Below are 9,951 nucleotides of genomic sequence, written 5' to 3'. Positions count from 1 at the left end.
TATATGTGTGTGTGTGGACACGCACGCATATATTTGCCAAATCTTTTTATTGGTCTTCAATTTTTTACAAATTGGCCACTAGTTAAAACACATTTAACATCCGCCCCGCTCCAGATATTTTATTCACCCATCAATCCCACTGGGTCTACTCTGAGCAAAAACCTGCTGACTTCGCCTGGGTGGTGGCCCTCTTTCTCTCGCTCAGCCCAGGCTCCCCTGCTCTGACTGGCAGCATCTTCTGTGTCCCCCTGCTACCTGTTCCTTCCTAAAAAAAACTGGGTGTGCCCGGCGAGGCTGGCACTCGGCACCCAGCTACCTCTCCTGGCACCCTGCTTGCTGCACCCGCCAGCCCGGACTTGGGTGCTCGGGGCCGGGCTCCCTCCCTGGCAGCTCCCAGCCAAAGCCACAGAGCATCACCCGCTCACCTTTCCCTCTTTTCCCCCTCCTGGGAGGCGAGGATGCCGCGTGCGCCCACCTGGGCGCGGAAGGAGCCGGCAGGTGTCTCCGCGCGGCGCATCCCCGGCTCTTCAAGGCGCCCTTGCCGCCGCCGCCGCCCGGCCAGGCTTCATCTCCTCCGGCTCCATCATCTGCAGCAGAGGAGGCGCCGTCGCCGCTCGCAGGTGCTAGGCAGGCTCTGCGTTTTTGAATTCCACCCGGCCTTCCCCATTGGCTGCGGAGTTGCCAGGGGGCGGGGCAGGAAAAGGAGTTCTGGGGACGAGGGCGGGGGGGTGGAGAGAGAGAGGCACAATGAGGACTAGCAGCTTGCTGGGAAGCCTGCGCTTTCTCCGGACGCGTGGCTGGTTGGTTGGTTGATAAACAAATGAATGGAAACATCGGCAGGATTGCAATCAGTGCTGGATTTACGTACTGTATAAGCTAAACAAGCTATAGCTTAGAGCCCCACTCTCTTGGGGGGCCTCCAAAAAAATTAAAGGGAAAAAACCCCTGGATGTACATTTCCAAAATATGAGATAAAAAAACGAATAAAATAAAACCTACAATTATTATTTCATGTTACAGCACGTTTCAATCTAGAGACTAGATCATGAGTCCTTGTAAATTTTGTTTCCAAAGGAACTTTTGTTATTGCCAAATGCCAATGTGTTTGCATTATTAAGTTTTGCTATGAATAAAAAATCATTTTAAGTTAGAGCTCAATAATTATTTCACTCTTAAAATATACTTCTTAATTGTATTTCACTATTCATATACTTCTTTTTAATTGTATTTCAGTTCAACAATGACTTTGATAAAATACATGTTTTGCTATGTGCAAACGGCTTTAGATACCTGTTAGGTCCATAAATTACCATATACGTACCTAAATCTGGTCCTGGTAGCAAGTACTAGGGAGATAATGGAGTTATATGAAATAGGGATTGTTGAAAAAGATGCAGTAGAAAAAGTTAATAATAGGACCCACAGAGGGGAAGGTGGGAAGTCCAGATATTCAGAGGAATCTTCAAATGTTCATGTATATGGTTGTATTGTTATAATTTTATACTTGTATTGTAAAAATAAAATAAAAAATGGGGGGGATAAGCAAGCAAGCATTTTATATTTAAAAGTCAGGTAGTTCTTTATGTCCTTTACATCTGATGGGAGGGCATTCCACAGGTCGGGCGCCACCACCGAGAAGACCCTCTGACTTCTGTTGTTGTTGTTTAGTCGTTTAGTTGTGTCCGACTCTTCGTGACCCCATGGACCAGAGCACGCCAGGCACTCCTGCCTTGCACTGCCTCCCGCAGTTTGGTCAAACTCATGTTCGTAGCTTCGAGAACACTGTCCAACCATCTCGTCCTCTGTCGTCCCCTTCTCCTAGTGCCCTCCATCTTTCCCAACATCAGGGTCTTTTCCAAGGATTCTTCTCTTCTCATGAGGTGGCCAAAAATTATATTTTATATTACTTTATTTATTTTCTGAATGAACAAAATAAGCCAGAGCGTAAAGAAACACCGCCACAGCAGGCTGAGAGAAGCACGATAAGGTTGGGCATTGGAGCTGATTACCAATAAATAAATAAATACAAATTTTTCCATAAATTGGGTTGGGGTTTTCCCGTTGTTGTTCCTGTTGATATCATGTATTTTGTGCTTTTATATGGTGTTTCTTGGTTGTGAATAATAATAATGATAATGATAATTATATCATCATCAACAACAGCATCCGTATTGGGAGAGACTTTGGTGATATGGCAGCATGAGCAAATACAAAATTTGATACCCTCACCTTAAATCTTTATTATTTTCGCAATAATTTCTTTTGATACAGTTGCTTTTTTATGGACCTTCTCAGTAGGTACCCTCAGAATTTTAAAGTTAGATGTGTTTTATTTATTTTATCAGCAGCTGTTGACTGCAACCATCCTTCGGACATTCTTAAATGCCTGTCCTTATAATGTTAATGTTTTTGGAAACCGCTTACAGGTGTTTGTTTTCTTTCGGTTAAGCGGCATAGCGATTTTGTTAGATAAATCAAATAAATCCATCGAACTCTGGCAATACCCCTCACTCGTCTGGACTGAGGACCGAGAAGGGCGTGTGAGCACGCCTACCGTACAATGGGAATATTTGCATTTGTTGCCCCGCCCACTTTGACCACTGGCCCCACCCACCATTGTTAAGTGGCCCCTGGAGAATTTGTTAAGGAGGGAACGTGGCCCTCAGACTGGACTGAGAAAGGTTCCCTGGCCCTGATTTAAATTCTGTGTTTGGGGGAAAAAATCAAAGCACTGTGATATTTTCTTCATCGAATCACAGAATTGTAGAGCTGGAATACTCAGGGTCCTTTCCAGTTCTGCAATTCTTTGATTCCATGCACTAAACACCCTAAATTCCCTCTCCTGGGTGCACACCAGTGGTCCCCAGTTCAGTCCGCCACATCTCTAGGAAGGGCTGCGAACTGGCTCAGTAGACTGCCTTCTCATTGAAATAATCGAATATGCCTAAAAAGCATATTGCTTTGTTTTGCCTCTTGCCTTACAAATTAATTCCCAGTGTGTCTGCATTCTGGCAGAGAGGATCTTTGCATTCCTCCGCCGACCTAGGAGCAGAGTCCAGAGGATGCTGCAGGAGGGTCTCCATGGCAACCGCCTCCCAGGCCAGAGGGGCCAGCCAATCAGCTGTGCCTAGGGATAAGGATGCTGCTGGTAGCCACAGGGGACCAGGCTTACAGAAGAATTCCCTGGGCCAGAGAGCCGAAGGCAAGGTTGGAGGCATCTTGAGGAGATGTGGTATTGGCATGTCACGAAACCGAAACCCCGCAGAGTTCCTGGGCTGTATCTAACTGTGTCTTACTCAGAGTAGACCTAAGTCAGTCATGCCTGTTCATTTCAGGGGTCCCGTTCCAAGTAGGGCTAACATCACTTGCGTCTAACGCAGGGGTCAGAAAACTTTTTCAGCAGGGGCCCGGTCCACTGTCCCTCAGACCTTGTGGGGGGCTGGACTATATTTTGGGGGAAAATATGAATTCCTATGCCCCACAAATAACCCAGAGATGCATTTTAAATAAAAGCATACATTCCGCTTGTGTAAAAACACCAGGCAGGTCCCACAAATAACCCAGAGGTGCATTTTAAATAAAAGCACACATTCTACTCATGTAAAAACATGCTGATTCCCGGACCGTCCATGGGCCAGATTGAGAAGGCGATCGGGCCAGATCCGACCCCCGGGCCTTCGTTTGCCTGCCCATGGTCTAATGACAGCAACAACAAGGCAGATGGTTTCATCATGAGTAGATCGCCCCATTGAAACTGAGCGGTGGGAGATTTGGGGGCAGGCCAAAGGAAAGACCCCCCTTCATGGATCACTGCCTTGTCGTGGCGAAGGGGCTTGAATAACTCAGAGAAGCTATGAGCTATGGTGTTCAGGTCTACCCAAGACAGACAGGTCATAGCCGAGAGTTTAGACTGAATGTGATCCGTCTGGAGAAGGAACTGGCAAACCACTCCAGTATTTTGCCAAGAAAACTCCATGGACATAAAAAAGGAGAAGCTTTGAGAAGAAAGTGAGAGTTTCCAAGGCATGTTCTGGTTCATGGGGTCACGGAGAGTCGAACACGACAAAGACGACTAAGAAGAAGAAGAAGAGTTTGGATTTGATATCCCGCTTTATCACTACCCGAAGGAGTCTCAAAGCGGCTAACAATCTCCTTTCCCTTCCTCCCCCACAACAAACACTCTGTGAGGTGAGTGAGGCTGAGAGACTTCAGAGAAGTGTGACTAGCCCAAGGTCACCCAGCAGCTGCATGTGGAGGAACAGGGAATCGAACCCGGTTCACCAGATTACGAGTCTACCACTCTAAACAACAACAAAAGAAAGACTCCAGCTGCGGGCACAATCTACCTGCAAATTCCGTCCAGAGCAGGGCCAGCTCACCCATGAGGCAAGGTGAGCCGACAGCCTCAGTCAACAGGATCCACAGGGGCAGGGGATCTGGCCTCCAAGGAATGCTGCAGTTGTCGCGACAGTTGTGCCACATTCCTCGGAGGCTGGTTCTCACCTCCATGCCATCTCCCCCATGGCCTCTTGGTCAATACAAGGCACTGTTAGTCTCCCCAGACCCTTGTCACCAATGTAGATCTTTATTCCCTCTTGTTCCCAATTTAGATGATGATTAATACCCCGCCCATCTGGCTGGGTTTCCCCAGCCACTCTGGGCGGCTCCCAACAGAATATTTTGTTTAGTCGTTTAGTCGTGTCCGACTCTTCGTGACCCCATGGACCAGAGCACTGCCTCAGACTCATGTTTGGTCAGACTCATGTTCGTAGCTTCGAGAACACTGTCCAACCATCTCGTCCTCTGTCGTCCCATTCTCCTTGTGCCCCCCTTCTTTCCCATCTTTCCCTCTCCGTGGGGCTACCTTTGAAGGTGACCCGGAAACTGCAGCTAATTCAGAATGCGGCAGCCAGGCTGGTGACTGGGAGCAGCTGCCGAGACCACATAACACCGGTCTTGAAAGACCTACATTGGCTCCCAGTACGTTTCCGAGCACAATTCAAAGTGTTGGTGCTGACCTTGAGAGCCCTAAACGTCCTCAGCCCAGTAAACCTGAAAGAGCATCTCCACCCCCATCGTTCTGCCTGGACACTGAGGTCCAGCACCAAGGGCCTTCTGGTGGTTCCCTCTCTGCGATAAGTGAGGTTACAGTGAACCAGGTGGAAGGCTTCCTTTGTAGTGGTGCCCGCCCTGTGGAACACCCTCCCACCAGATGTCAAGGAAATAAACAACTGACTTTTAGAAAACATCTGAAGGCAGCCCTGTTTAGGGAAGTTTTTAATGTTGGAGGTTTTATTGTGCTTTTAATATTATGTTATTAATAACAGAATATTAAAAGCACAATAATAATTAATTATGAATATTAATAATAATTATAATTCTGAAGGACAGATCCTGAAGCTGAGGCTCCAATACTTTGGCCACCTCATGAGAAGCGAAGACTCCCTGGAAAAAACCCTGATGCTGGGAAAGATGGAGGGCACAAGGAGAAGGGGACGACAGAGGACGAGATGGTTGGACAGTGTTCTCGAAGCTACGAACATGAGTTTGACCAAACTGCGGGAGGCAGTGGAAGACAGGAGTGCCTGGCGTGCTCTGGTCCATGGGGTCACGAAGAGTCGGACACGACTAAACAACAACAACAAAGGATTTGGGTAATCATAAAAGATGCAGGAGGAAATGGCTAACAATAGGACGTCTTAAGTACCACAACATCCTGTGCCAAATATCTAAGGATCTATTACTCCCCATGAGGAGCCTTTATGCTTGCGAGACTAAATGCTTTCTCTTCTGCGGTGACCAAAGGCAGATTTTACAATACTCCATATCGAGTCCATCTCTGTGCCTGCAACCAAGGAGTACCAGATTCCACGGACCACATTCTCTTTACACAGCAGACCTCGCCAACCGATGCTGAGCAAAATGTCGGATCTCCGGCCCACAACTCCGAGAAGAAGTCAAATGAGGTTTCTCCTGGCAGATCGGGACAAAGGTATCACTGCTTTAGTATGTAGCTTCCTTTTAGCCACAATTTTACCCGAAAGGGTTCCTAGCGAACCATCATTCTGGGAAATAGAGCATAGCCGAACATCCAAATGCACACAACCATTGTGTGACTTCATAACCCTTGATAGCTTCACCCTTGCCTTTTTTAATTATCCCAGTTACTTGAAACGTTTTAAACTGTGATCCCAATAAAGGTGTTTGTTTGTTTGTTTGTTTGTTTGTTTGATGGAGGACCCACAAAGCGGAGGAGGGAACGTCCAGGAGATTCTTTGGAATTTCGTTTGCATGTTGCATGTTGGATATGTGATTGTCAGACTGTAATTTGAAAAACCAAATAAATAATTTGTGTGTGTGTGTGTGTTTTTTTAAAAGGACACAACTCCTGAAATTCATACTACTTGAGACAGCTGCTGCCAGTCAGAGCAGGGGCAATTGCCCCTGCCCCCCCCAACCTCCTGACATACAACTTTAAGCGAACTCTGATTCCCAGCAAAAGCGCACACAGCCGTATTTTCCTGGAGGTGTCAGAAGGTCATCTACAACCGGCGAGTGGCTTCCCACCCAAACCACCTCGTTCTTTTTCAAGGTCTGAGCTCCGGCCCCAAGGGAATCTCTGTCCTCTGAGCTGAAAATTATGCATTTTTTGTCACTGCTGCTGGTGGTGGTGTGAAGAGCAGAACTGGGTGGCAGGCAGCTGTCTGCCTTGCCAAGGGTTGTGTTTTAATGAGAATAAAAGCAGGGCGAAGTGAGAGAACATGTTCTTGTCGCTATCAAAGCTTTAAGGGTCGGGGGGGGGGAGACATAATGTAAGCAACCTTTTGCTACATATGATGTTCTCTGTCGCCTTGCAGGCAGGGACCTGATCCGGGGAAAGCATTGCCGCACCCTCTCTGACCTCACTTTCTTTTTCATAAAGTTTTTAATTGGTTTTCCATGGTTTTATACATTTAAACTTCAATTTCAAACATTAAAATAAAAGCTTCTTTCGAAGCTTCAGGCCTCCTGCCCTCCCTCCATGGGTTCCATTTTTAAAATATAATTCTCTGCATTTTTTTACCACAATCCATCTGTTATATAGCCATCATTACCATACTCAATTCCACTTCACATATGTCTTTACATCCCTGCCAATGATTTTAATTGCTTACAGTGGTCTTTTAAATAAATTAGGAATTTACTCCAGTCTTGAAAATGCTTGATCTTCCTGGTTTCTGATTTTCCCCATCAGTTTCGCTATCTCCGCATACTCCATCCGTTTCGTCTGCCATTCTCCTTTCGTTGATACTTCTGCTTCCTTCCATCTCTGGGCTAGAAGCACTCTTGCTGCCGTCGTTGCATACATAAAAAGTCCTTTATCCTCTTTTGGTAACTCTTCACCTATTATACCTAACAGAAAAGCTTCCGGTTTTTTAACAAATGTATTCTTAAACATTTTCTTTAATTCATTACATATCATTTCCCTCCTGCCAACCTAGCAGTTCAAAAGCACCTTAAAGTGCAAGTAGATAAATAGGTACTACTCCGGTGGGAAGGTAAACAGTGTTTCCATGTACTGCTCTGGTTTCGCCAGAAGCGGCTTAGTCCTGCTGGCCACATGACCCAGAAAAACTGTCTGCAGACAAACGTCGGCTTCCTCAGCCAGTAAAGCAAGATGAGCGCCGCAACCCCAGAGTCGTTCGCGACTGGACTTAACTGTCAGGGGTCCTTTACCTTTACCTTTTATATTGTTTCCCAGAAAGCTTTTACCACCACATATGGTAAAAAGTACCCTCCTTCCCTTTGCATTTCCAATACAGATTTGAACTAGTTTTGGACATTTTCGCAATTTTACTCGGTGTTAGATACCAGCGATACATCATTTTCATATAGTTTTCCTACAATGAACAGCATGCAGTAAATTTCATTTCCTCTTTCCATAACTTTTCCCAAGATGAAAGTTGGATATTATATCCAAAATCTCTAGCCCAGCCTCACTTTTGTTCCAGAGACGGAATGCAGGAAGCTGCCCGATACAGAGTCAGACAATGGGTCTGTCTAGCGCAGTGTTGTCTGCACTGACTGGCAGCTGCTCTCCAGGGTTTCGCTCCCAGTCCCACCTTGAGCTGCTGGGCATCGATCTTGGGGCCTTCTGCACGTAGAGCGGATGCCATCTGCATTTCAAGGACAGAATAGGCTCCTCCACCCAAGCATCGTTCAGAAGCTAACGCGTCATATCCCTGGCCCATCTCGCTCTGCACTGCAGGCACGGACTGGTAGCAGCTCTGTGGGGTTTCGGACCAGAGTCTCTCCTGGTCCCCACTTGGAGGTGCCAAGGACATTCTGCAGGCCAGGCCGGCGCCATGGCCCTGAGCTGCAGTCCTTTCCTTTAAAACAAAGCAAGGTTCTAGTCCAAGGGCCAGCAAACTTTTTCAGCAGGGGGCCGGTCCACTGTCCCACAGACCTTGTGGGGGGCCGGACTATATTTTTTGGGGGGGTGGATTGAACGAATTCCTATGCCCCACAAATAACTCAGAGATGCATTTTAAATATAAGGACACATTCTACTCATGTAAAAACACACAGATTCTTCTTCTTCTTCTCCTCCTCCTCCTTCTTCTGTAAATGGCCTCCTTATTTACTTCTTGTATACTGGTTTTTTATGTGTGATTATTACAATTTTTCCTAATTTCCTAATTATAACTTAAGAACCTGCAAAGTCTCCTGTAGAAATTAATCGAAACAAGTCCAGGTGTACATTTTGGGGCACTATTTTGGTAAAGTATTCTCTGCACTTCCATTCTTTTTGAAATTCTTGTCTAGGTTGTCCTTCCTTCCTTGGAGGTTTTTAAGCAGAGGTTGTATGGCCATCTGTCACGGATGTTTTAGCTGAGATTCCTGCATTCCAGGGGGTTGGACTAGATGACCCTCGGGGTCACCCTCCCAATACTACAGTTCTATGATTTCTGAGGACTGCGGTTGCCACTGAAATGCCGTTAGGCAGCAGCTGTCCGGGGGCCATTTGTCACTTCCCCCACCACACCCTTGTCTCTGTCAATCCATCCATCCAAATTATCTGCACGGGGCATCCATCTTCCTCTCCAAATTATCAGTTATCTGCATCCTCCATCTCTCTACCCATCCTTCTGAATTATCCATCACCAATCTGCATCCATCCATCTTTCTCTGTGAATTAATATTAAATCTTCCATCCCAACCCCCTTGGATGACACTCAGGCAAATTGGTCACCACAGTTGACACATGACTCTGCTCCTCTTCAAGCTGGCACTTAAGACTGTTGCCCAGAAGCTGCTTTTGGACAACAATTGGACAATTGATTTCCACCACCACAGAGCACCTATTTGTTTTTCTCTGTTTAGTAATGTGTTGCGAGCTGACTCGTGTGCCCCCAAGGCTATTCCATCTCCTCCAACGTTTATCTGATGAAAATTGAGACAAGCAGGATGTTCCGGGGTCAAATCAGAAACCGGGATGGCTTCTGTGAATCCGGGGCTGTCCCTGGAAAATAGAGACACTTGGAGGGTCTGCTGATTGCCCATGGAATCAGCATGTGGGTCGGTGAATCACTGGGGTTGGTTGGAGGTGGATTGAAGACAGACCCACCATAGAATCATAGAGTTGGAAGAGACCACAAGGGCCATCCAGTCCAACCCCCTGCCAAGTAGGAAATACCATCAAAGCATTCTTGACATATGGCTGTCAAGCCTCTGCTTAAAGACCTCCGAAGGAGACTCCACCACACTTCTTGGCAGCAAATTCCACTGCCGAACAGCTCTTACTGTCAGGAAGTTCTTCCTAATGTTTAGGTGGAATCTTCTTTCTTGTAGTTTGAATCCATTGCTCCGTGTCCGCTTCTTTGGAGCAGCAGAAAACAACCTTTCTCCCTCCTCTATATGACATCCTTTTATATATTTGAACATGGCTATCATATCACCTCTTAACCTTCT

Source organism: Zootoca vivipara, chromosome 6, assembly GCF_965207765.1.
Source record: "Zootoca vivipara chromosome 6, rZooViv2.hap1.1, whole genome shotgun sequence".
Lineage (NCBI taxonomy): Eukaryota > Metazoa > Chordata > Lepidosauria > Squamata > Lacertidae > Zootoca > Zootoca vivipara.
This window is presented reverse-complemented; position numbering follows the sequence as displayed.